This window comes from Tubulanus polymorphus, chromosome 12, assembly GCF_964204645.1.
Source record: "Tubulanus polymorphus chromosome 12, tnTubPoly1.2, whole genome shotgun sequence".
In the NCBI taxonomy this organism is placed as follows: domain Eukaryota; kingdom Metazoa; phylum Nemertea; class Palaeonemertea; order Tubulaniformes; family Tubulanidae; genus Tubulanus; species Tubulanus polymorphus.
The window spans coordinates 5642172-5653228 of NC_134036.1; positions in this window are offsets into that span (position 1 = coordinate 5642172).

Below are 11057 nucleotides of genomic sequence, written 5' to 3' on the forward strand. Positions count from 1 at the left end.
ATCTCAGTAGATTTTCAGCCCGTTAAATCTCAAGTTATCGATAAGTTAAAGTTGGCTTAAAAACGTGGACGTACACGGATAACGGATAGCGGGTAAAAGTGAAATTGAATAATTAGCAGCAAACCTCGCCCAACTCGACGAACTCGATATTTAAGTCGGTTGAAACCGAAATCATTTCCCGACCTATCGGCGCATTATCCGACCCTTAACTCAGACAATATTTTCCGATTCCATGAACTGTTGAACTTGTATTTTCAACTTGTGGCTTCCGCGGTATTATTTATGAGGAAAAGATCAAAAGTCGCTGCTATGGGAGATGATGGCTGCTCCAATGCAGGCGTCAAAAATAAAAAGCCTGACATACCTGTCCAGGCATTCTGTTGTGTTTTACATATTGCATTAGTTAGTCATTCGACAGTCTTTCACATTTGTAAGGTTTATCAGCTAGGAGTTCGACCATCATTCGGTTTGAAAAATATCCATATTAGGCATTCTATTTCAATTCGACCTTCCTGGATGTGTGTGCAACGCGAGGCATAAATCATCAAACACAGTAACTTGATTTAATCATGATAGTTTTATCATGATTAGTTGTGATTTAATCGCATTTAAAGGGTTGAATAAGCTGTATAAAACCGGCCCATATCAGTAAAAGAATTATGTTCTGACTAAAGATTTTGGAAACAATCTGATAATAAGCACTGACTTTACCTTCCATTACTGTACAAAGAATTTCTTCAATTTCTTCTAGGATGGTTCCTGGAAAAATGATGATGATGATTTGATAATAATCTTTGAAATTGATGTGTGGTATTGATTACGGAGACATTTCAAAATCATAGGTTGCATTTTTAACTAAAGCCAAGTTAAATTCTACTGTTTTAAGTTAATGAATGAACAATGTTTGCAATGGGTCAGTGTTTTAAAGTTATGGTCGATGCTGAGTTATTTCTTTTAACATCAAATTTTTTAAACTTTAAGACTATTCTAACAGCTGTAGATCTGGGTTCTGAAAACACAAAAAACAATCCTAAACTGATTTGATATCAAAATGAATTTCTGAAGAAATTCAATCGATTTTTGAGTTATACTTTTCTGATGAAACTGGATCTAGAGCATTTTAAGTTTATCCCCGTTATAGAACTTGCACGGCACTCAATTGGGTCAAATCCGAAACTTCATAATCTATGTGACTATCTGCGGAGGTTTAGTAAAGTATGAGTCGAGTCAGTTTCTCAAGATGTTCAAACAAATAAAATGACATTTATGGATCCTGGTTTTAACATAATCCAGGATCTGCTTCGTTGCTTAGGTTTATGATTTCGTTGCGTTTGACAAACATATTGAAAATGAAATGAAATAAACATTTCAATTCTAGGGTCAGACTTAAGCGACGAAAGGCAAGGTGGTTTTCGGACCAGTTTTGTGGGTGGTTGTCGAATATATATCCCAGGGCCCGATTTTGTAGACCGGTATTACCTTTATCCCGGGACTAACTAAATTGAAAATAAATTAACCCCGGGGTTAGAGGTATTTACTGTCTATAAAACCGGGCCCGATGGGGTGTATCAAGAGGTGTATAGTTGAGTCTTATTAGCCTGATAATCCCGGAATATTTCTAATCCAAGTCATTCCTTGATAAGACAATTTGATATATCCATAGTTGTTACGCTGGTTTGTATATGTTTTCGAACTTTACTTTCATTAATTCTACATTCGCAAAATTATGGCCTAGCTATTGCCAGTGCGTTACTAGTCTGAATGATGTGTTGAACATAGACACATACACGCGCGCAGTGCATCGGCGAAAATATCAACATATCACACGTAAATTCAGAAACACATCAACGAAGTGAAAATTAATTTCAGCATTTTTAAAAAATATAATTTTACATGGATAGTTACGATGCGTGGACAAATTACGCCGATAATTGTTGCTCGGTGACGGTAATTACTGGGAATTTAATCTATAACAAGTCGGAGCGAAAACTAATGGAAAAGCGGATAAAAATATATTTGAAAATAAGTGGATTTCAAAATTGCTGAGTGAAGAAAATGATAAATTTCTTGAGTAAGAATGTAAAGTTCTACATCACTTGCGAATAGATTTTGAAGGTATGTGGACAGCAGAGCAAAATTGGGGTAGTTAATGAATTTCGTTCATTCTGTCGCGGTGATGTTGTTCGGTATGGAGCAGCGACTGAGAGCGCTGTTTATAGCGTCGCTGATCGTCTGTCAAGTTCGCATCGCGCGCGCTGATCGCGCAGACTCTATCGAGGAATCGTCTGTGACGGTAAGTTCGTCTTGTAACAACACGTGGTACCCGCTAGATTCTACGTCCGGTTACATCGTTTCACCGAATTACCCTTCGTTAACGCGCGGCGTTGAATGTCGTTGGTTCATCAACAGCTCTTTACCGGGAACTTTTCACGTCCAAGTTTACTACGATATCGAGTTATCAATTTTCTGTAGTGATAACTACCTTCTCGTCAACGAGTCTGATAACAGACAATGCGGCAATGGAAAACATGAAATCCGCCGTAACGACTCGATCTCGTTGATGTTTAGGAGTAACGTCGATGGTGCGCGAGGAAGTCGGGTTTTTGCGATATATCGTTATGAACGAAACAGATTGAGAATCAGCCACAACTGCGGGAAACATTGGTTGACATTAAACGAACTATATTCCTCGACTGGTTATAAATTCTTTACCAAAACACCATTCAGGTGTCAGTTGTTCATGGAATGGGTCGGAATATCACGCGGTCATGCGTTGAATGTCACGTTTATTCAAATAGTGTTTAAATATATAGGCCTATTTGCTTATTCGATACAAATTCAAATCCATGACGGTTGGAACAGAAACAATGAACCGATAGCTGTTATACGGGAACAATCCGGGCAACCGCCATCATCATTTTATACTAAAACAAACAAAGCAGTCATCTCTTCACTGAATCCGATTTTTTCTGTTAAACTTCAATTCAAGTTATTAGTTCAGATTTACAAAATATCAGATTGGAACGTGTCTAATCCGTTGATTCAGATCTCTAATCACGAGTCGGGAGTGCTCATTCCCGATGACAACAGTTTACACGTAATAACTCGATCAAAACACTTACACTGCTGGTCTATCACAGTGCAGGTGTTACAGTACGTCGTCTTCAACTGGCCACGTGATCTCGCCATATCCGGTGACGTCATTGGTGTATATAAACTAGAAGGGTTACGCGTTGTAGGAACTGATATTTTACTCGGTTACAACTACCTGCAATCACTGAGTGTCAAATCTGACGGATTTCAGATCTTACTGTGCGTCTTAATGAACAGTGAACTAACAGGATCACCGATAGAAATTCACTTTAAATTGAGATCACTATCGATAGCAGATGTACAGGTGAGTAGAAACTAAAAAATATTTGTAAATTCATCAGTAATTATCGTGAAATATTAACTGACCTATTGACAACATATTTACAGGGAAAAGAGGCTGGATGGATTTCCTCGCGATCGAAGATAGGGACATTTAAGTACGACGTGAAAACGTTCGCATCCAAACAGAAAGTCGATATCTATGAAGAGGATATGGAACTAAGAGTTTTATCGAGGAATTGCGAGCGAGCTGGATTTTACATATTCGACGGTGGTAATTTCACGGCTAGACGATACGGTCCGTATTGTCCGGTGAAACGGGGGAGATGCTATCGTAACGTCGGCAGTCTGATTTCATCAGGTGGATCGGTTACTGTAGTAGGATACGCTTATAACTGGGACGATAAGTTGAATATCGATGTGCATTCACACCTCAGATTTCGCCCTACCGACTGTGACGGGTATGTTTTAAGGGAGGGAGAACGTCAGATCAATATGACGTCACACTGTCTCGTGATTACACCCGAAAACCGACGCCTTCCTTTGAGAAACATTTACATATTATCAGAACACGAATATCGAATTGATGCTTACGCGGAGGAAGAGTGTGTTTTCATCAAATGACAATTAGCAACAAATTTCTCAGTGAAAGCACCGTGTTGAGCACAGTGTCTTTAGGTCCTGGGGTACCGTTTTCTGCATTACCGTTTCTCAGACTGCGTCATAAATGTCTAGTATCGAAAAAACCCGTTGAAACATTAGTACCTCGAAGGGGAGGAATTATAAATGCAGAAAAAGATGAATGCGGATTGGTTCAAACACCGGACTACCCGGCATGGGAAATGGAAATCGAAATTCCATTATACTATGTATTTGATAATGTGTGGACACAGGGGAATGAATTTACATATTACAGGTTTATCATAAAATTTATTGAACCTATCAGTTGCGTAAAAAGCCAAGTTCATAAAAAATATCCGATACTTTTTATTCAACGATTGCAGCCAACAGGCGTTTTGATACGTCGTGAAATATGCGGACACATGGCAATGATAGGACTTGTATTTCATAGTTTGGTTGATTCTAGTTTGTATTTTCGATTAGAACATTCTATTCCACAATTTAAAATACAATATAATACATACCGGTCGTTAACCACGGAGCATTTGAATGGTGTTGACTGTAAACGTGGATTTATATACTCGGGAATTTCATGCGTAAAATACATCCGTGATAAACGTCTGAATTGGGAGAATGCTGAATTGTATTGTAAACAGAAGTACGCGGGACATCTACTCAGTATCAACTCAGAACAGGAAATGATTTCTATTAAAACACTATTCGCTACAAAATTTTTATTTACTGCTTATTCACAGAATGCGCTTGTAGTGATGATTGGATTAAAGCTGCGGGTAAGTTTATCAATAACATTTTTTGGTGTTTCAAGTTCACTTTTTCCTTTTTATTTCTAGTCTAGAACTGGTTATTACACGTGGACTGATGGTAAACCATTGAGCTACACAGAGTGGTATCAACCTACAAATAACGACACGATACCAGAAGTTATTCAAGGATTGATATCTCCTCTCAGGAAACAACCGATAAATGACGTCAATATGCCGTGTGCAGCGATGATACTGAATAATCCCCGAGGATCAGCGAACTGGGTTCGATTCCCCTGCAAAATTGAAGAAATTCACACGAGTTTCATTTGTGAAATAAACCGAATCGATAGGGTGAATTCGAAGAATTCTAATGAAAATGCAACAGTTGAAACGTTAAATTTGACAAAAAATCAAGACAATATATTTAATGACTCGAGCTGCACGATTGGTTGGGTAAGCATAGATATAAAATGTTATCAAATACTGACAGACTGGGACAAACATCGAGGTTTAGATATTAAAACTGCGACAGAGAGGTGTCATAACATCCGTGGTAAAATAGCAATAATCAATTATACAACAAATCAAATAATGGACCTAATAAATAGATTTCACTATCAACATCAATATAGTTCTATACTGACGTTGACGTCCGATGACAGACTGCATGTTATAAACCCAATAATCACTAGAGATGAAATTACTTTTATTCAATCAGTTAAATGGATGATGAAGCAGTTTGATAACGCGACAGATACAGCGCATTCTGTTCTGTGTTCATATAATGTAACTGGTGAAGAGTTAACTTCTATAAGCGGTTGTAAATCGTGGCAGTTTAAATGTAACGACGGAAGATGCATCAGCGACCATCGCGTATGTGATACCAGACACGACTGTCAACACGGTGAAGATGAACTCAGTTGTATAGATTTATATTCACACAGTCAGTTTCAATGCAATGATGGTCATATTATATCAGTAAGTGGTTTCTGTGACTTCATACGGGATTGTGTGGATGGTTCTGATGAGAACTCATGTTATCATCCCCTTTGTTTGTCTGAACAATTTCGCTGCCAAAGTGGTCAATGCGTCAGTAGGTCAAACAGATGTGACGGAGTTACTAATTGTAAAGACGGATCAGATGAAATGGGATGTACTGCTCGATTATGTCAGGGATTCCTGTGTAACAGTGGAGACTGTATTAGTTCTCATTTGTATCAGGATGGTGTCGTGGATTGTAGTGGAAGCCTTGAAGAAGATGAATTAGTTACAAATACTAATGTTACATTGAATCCTATGGTTTTCTGCAATAATGAGCACCACTGTACGACTAACATCACAAATCTCTGTACGGAATCTGATGAACAAAGATGTTCTTTCAATTCTCCTCATTGTTATTCAAGACGTCACAGATGTATTCTAGAAAGAATGACAAATGATTTCCCAGTTTGTAGAAATCTTGAGCACGTATTGAGATGTGAAGAATTTGAATGTCCAGCTGGTACTGTAAAATGTCCAGCATCGTACTGTATACCGATCAGACAGGTGTGCGATGGTCAATCAGATTGTCCTAATTCGGATGATGAACAAAACTGTAAATCAGTTTCCTGTCCAGGAATGTTTAAATGTGGTCTTGAAAATCGATGTATTCCACAATCTGAAGTTTGCGATGGCGTCGTAAATTGTAAACATACAAATGATGACGAGGCTTTCTGTAACGTCAAATGTTATAGAGGCTGTAAGTGTCAAGGTCATCTGGTGGATTGCGAAAATACTGGCTTAGCAAATATCAGTGGTCTTTTCTCGGCATCAACTCGAGTTTTAGCTTTACCAAATAGCAAGATTCATTACATCAAATCGCCATTTTATTTACTTTACTATCTCTACGTTCTCAACATCTCCTCCAATGAATTGACTTACATTTTCCAAAACTCGTTCTCAAACCTGCATAATCTACATACCTTAGACCTTACGTACATCACTTAACTTAACATCATTATCCACAAATACATTCATCGGTTTGTACAGTTTGAAACAGTTATTGATAACTGAAAATCCAATAAGTCATTTAGAGGTTAATACATTCCAAGATTTGAAGTCACTAAAAGTTCTCGATCTTCATGGACTTTTCTTATTGGAGCTTGGCAAAAATGGATTTCAGGGTTTATCTAAATTACAGCTACTGAACGTCAGCAGTAACAGAATTCATCGTATTTCCAGAAATGCCTTTTCAGGATTGAATGAGCTTAGAATTCTCGATATAACCAACAACTCTAAATTTATTTCCACAGCAAGAGGTGTCTTCGACAATCTGACGTTTTTAGCCTCCTTAACGTCTAATGAATACAAATTTTGCTGTATGGCTCCGAATGTTGAACAGTGCCTGCCTGAAGCTGATCAATTTTCCTCCTGTTCTGATCTGATGGGTAACACAGTTCTCAAGGCTATCATTTGGGTCATCGCTGCGTTGAGTTTCTTTCTAAACAGTGGTGTCATTTTAATTCGTATTCGTTCCATTCGACTTTCATCCTCCGAAAATCGAAACACATCCTCTGACATTCTCATTGTCAATATAGCAGCTTGTGATTTTCTGATGTCAAATTATTTGTTTTTGATTGCAGGAGCGGATTTCGTTTACAAAGATGTTTATTTCCTAAATTCTGAAACTTGGACCAGCAGTTCATTGTGTAGTTTTGCCGGGGTTATGGTGACTATTTCTTGTGAAGGCTCATTGACGTTTCTGTTCATTCTAACACGCCATAGATTTTCAAATATTGTGGATCCATTTTCTGGAAGCCCGATTACAACTCCAAAATATGTGTCCATCATTTGTTGTATTTGTTGGTTATCAATAGGTACGATTTCTATCATACCACTTTCAAAATCATCTTATTTTGGGACCAAATTCTACGGTACTACTGGAGTTTGTTTACCAATAAATTTCATTTCAATCGATGTCAACGCCTGGCAATATTCATTCGCTATTTTTGCTGTGTTAAACTCTGGCATACTGACAACCATAATGGTGACTTATGTGCAAATGTACCGACTCGTATCTGGAAGCAGGTCTGGTTCGGGTAGAATTGACCCTACAGAACTAGTTTTAGCGCGCAGGAGTTTGGTGATAAATCTCTGTAATTTATTTTGCTGGCTGCCGTTAATTATCGTTCAGTTTTGCGCGGCATTACGGGTAGAAATACCGAATCAGGTGGCGGCTTGGCTGGCGGTTCTTTTCTTACCGATCAACTCGTCCCTCAATCCCCTTCTTTATACAATACTGACTATCGATATGAAATCTGTACGAGCAAAAACTAAACGCGGACACAAGAAATAGAATACTTACATAAACAACTATCTGCGCTTCATTTTGTTATTCAAATGACAATGAAGGTGTATTAAACTGAATCACATTGAATGATTTCCTCCGCCTCCAGTGTAGAATTGTTTAAAGATACTATTCGACTGTTCTGGATGCGAGTTTTTTTCCACTCAGCCCTTGAGTTTGCCTTTGCAGAGTTTCTAGCAAAGGACTTGTCCATGCATTGCCAATGCGCGTCGAATATTATTTCGAAAATTGTCTGACGTGATTGAATTGACATGGAGATAACAAGAAAATTAATTTTTAATAAATTTTTTAACGCCTGCGAAAAATATGTAGAATTTTTGGGATAGGCTAACGTGGGATTGCAAATTTGAAATCGAAGTTCTAAGACATTTGGGGAATGACGAGATTTGGCGGCAGGGAAGCAGGTCGATCGGGCTAAATCCCGGGGCTGCCACTAGATCCTCTTGAGTTAGGGTTGAAGTACACATTGTCATTTGAAATAGTAAGGGCTTGTTTATGTTATGCAGTATGAATTACGCATATGTCTAGTATGTTGTGTTTCCTTATTTCAATTGTAACTTTATTGAATTTGGGAATCTTATATGTAATGTTCAACATAAGGATCAATAAAGAATTGAATTGAATTGTCACCTGAAACACATGCCATCGGAGGACGCGGAGCCGTAGGCGTAAGGCGTCAAAAAGTGACTCTTAAAGGACATAACGTTCAGCTTTTTGCAAACACTTGTCTTTACGTACTCTACTTTATTCGACAAAGCCTTAGTACTAATACGAAACGCAATTCGGATGATACAGTGATTAACAAGAAATACATTATATGCGAAGTAGTACAGTTCATACCACTCCAAGGGGTATTATATCTGTTTCAGTAGATATTGCTTTGATGTTTGAATATCGTAGTTAGTTTTTTTGCCAGGTCATTTGCAGTTAAGGAAACGCGTAAGTGTAGACTTTTCCTCATACGAAACAAATGGAACTAGACATTTTTACCAGTCATCGTCTCTTTAAAGCGAATAAATCTTCGCAGGTTTTGTATATTTCATGTATCTCCGATGCCCAACACACTGAATGTTTTTTTTTTTTGTTGAAAATTCCGAGATCTAATGGCTAGATAAATATTTAGCAACTCCCCTAACGTTGTAAGTAGTTTGTACGGAAACGTCCTGGGGACATATCTATTTGATTAATTTTTCGAGGTACATTCCGAGTGTTGTAACTCGGAATTAACTGGTTTTCTTAGTTCAAAGCGATTTTTTGAGGTTAATTCCGAGCTACAAACTCGAAATAAACTAGTTTTCGAAAAAATCTTGAAAAATCACCATTAACTGAGAAATTAGTTTATTCCGGGTTACAAACTAGGAATAAACCTCCAAAAGTCCGGCCCGGCGTTTTGAAATTCCCTCCGTGGTCAAACTCGAAGATGGCCAAATCCGATTAGATATTTGAAGAGAAAACGTCCCGGATGCGAGTTCTATCGTGAATCAAGACGAGGTAAAACTTCGCTACGCGTCGCACCAGAAGAGTAAACATGTAAATCCCGCATTAAAAGAGCCGAAAAGCACAAAATATCGCCAGGTTGAGATCTATCAAAAATCCGAATCAATCATTGCTGACGATGGATTTTAGCGGAACCGAAAATGCGGATATTCAATAGATTTTAACTTCACGATATCAAAAAGCTTTTAGGCTTTGTGATCGTGTGATCCCCATTTTAATTATGAATCATGATCCGCTTCGTCGTACTTTATTAACGATAATATATCGAAAAATTAAATGGAATAATTTCAAGTCTAAGACTCACGCGATGAAAGGGAATGTACTTCTTCGGCCAGTTTTTTTTATCGGCATCACATTTGACCCAGGGGGTAATTCACCTAATTGATGTATAGTTAAGTGAACCGTATTCACCCCGGAATAATTCCAATTCAAGCCAACGACAACTTAGATTTATAAATTTCAGAAAAGCATTGTTAAGGGTGTATGCGACGAATAAGGAAAATACAGTTAATTTCCCTGTTTTCGGCTTAAATTTGAAGTAGACGAAAACCTGTTTTCTTTGAATTGAAGCCACGGGAATCACTTTACCTCATTTTCAAGCCGGTTTAGAATTTGTGTATCAATCTACTTTGGAACTTTTCCTTTAATCCACATTTGCAGGCATTATGAACGAACTACTTACTGCTGGTGCGTTACTAGTCAGAATTTAGTGCGAGGATTTTACGATATCTCGCGTAAGAATGATATCCAGAAAAGCCTGAACATATAAGAAATTAATTCTAGCCTGTTTGAAATATAATTGCCATAGATATTACCAACCCGCGGACAAATTTTAACGAACAATTTTGTTTTTTGCTCGGAGATTGTAATTACTGGAATATTTATCGTTTTTGAGTCAGAATGAACACTAACGACACAACGGAGAAAAATATCTATTTCACTATCGGAACAACGAGATGCTCTGATATTCAAATTCGAACACAATCTGATGAAAATAACTGCCTTTACCTTTTGGTTCATCGTCCATTTTTGTCGATGTGAGTAGCCGTTGTCCCTGTCGAGAGAGCCCGATTACTGTACTACGTATTGCGACGGCATTGCTTCACTTTTCTTCTTTTTCGGTCGGTACCTGGATAGTAATAGCAAAAATACGATCTTAGACATTTATGTGTGCTATTTGTTACGGGGAACGTGCCAAAGCCGTAGCTTACTAAAGCAAAGTTAAATTCTACTCTATAAAGTTGAATCATTAAACTGACTTTTTTGGGATATGGGTCAAACAGCCAGAGTTCAGCAGTTTTGAGAAAAAAGAGTCACACGGCGGAGTCTAATCATTGTAAATCGACCGTTTTTTTTTTACTGCGACACATTTCTATCGTCAGTAGAGCTGGGTTCCAAAGCGATTTAACGTACTCAACTGAATGGTTAAAGAAATTCAATCCATTTCCAACCTATTT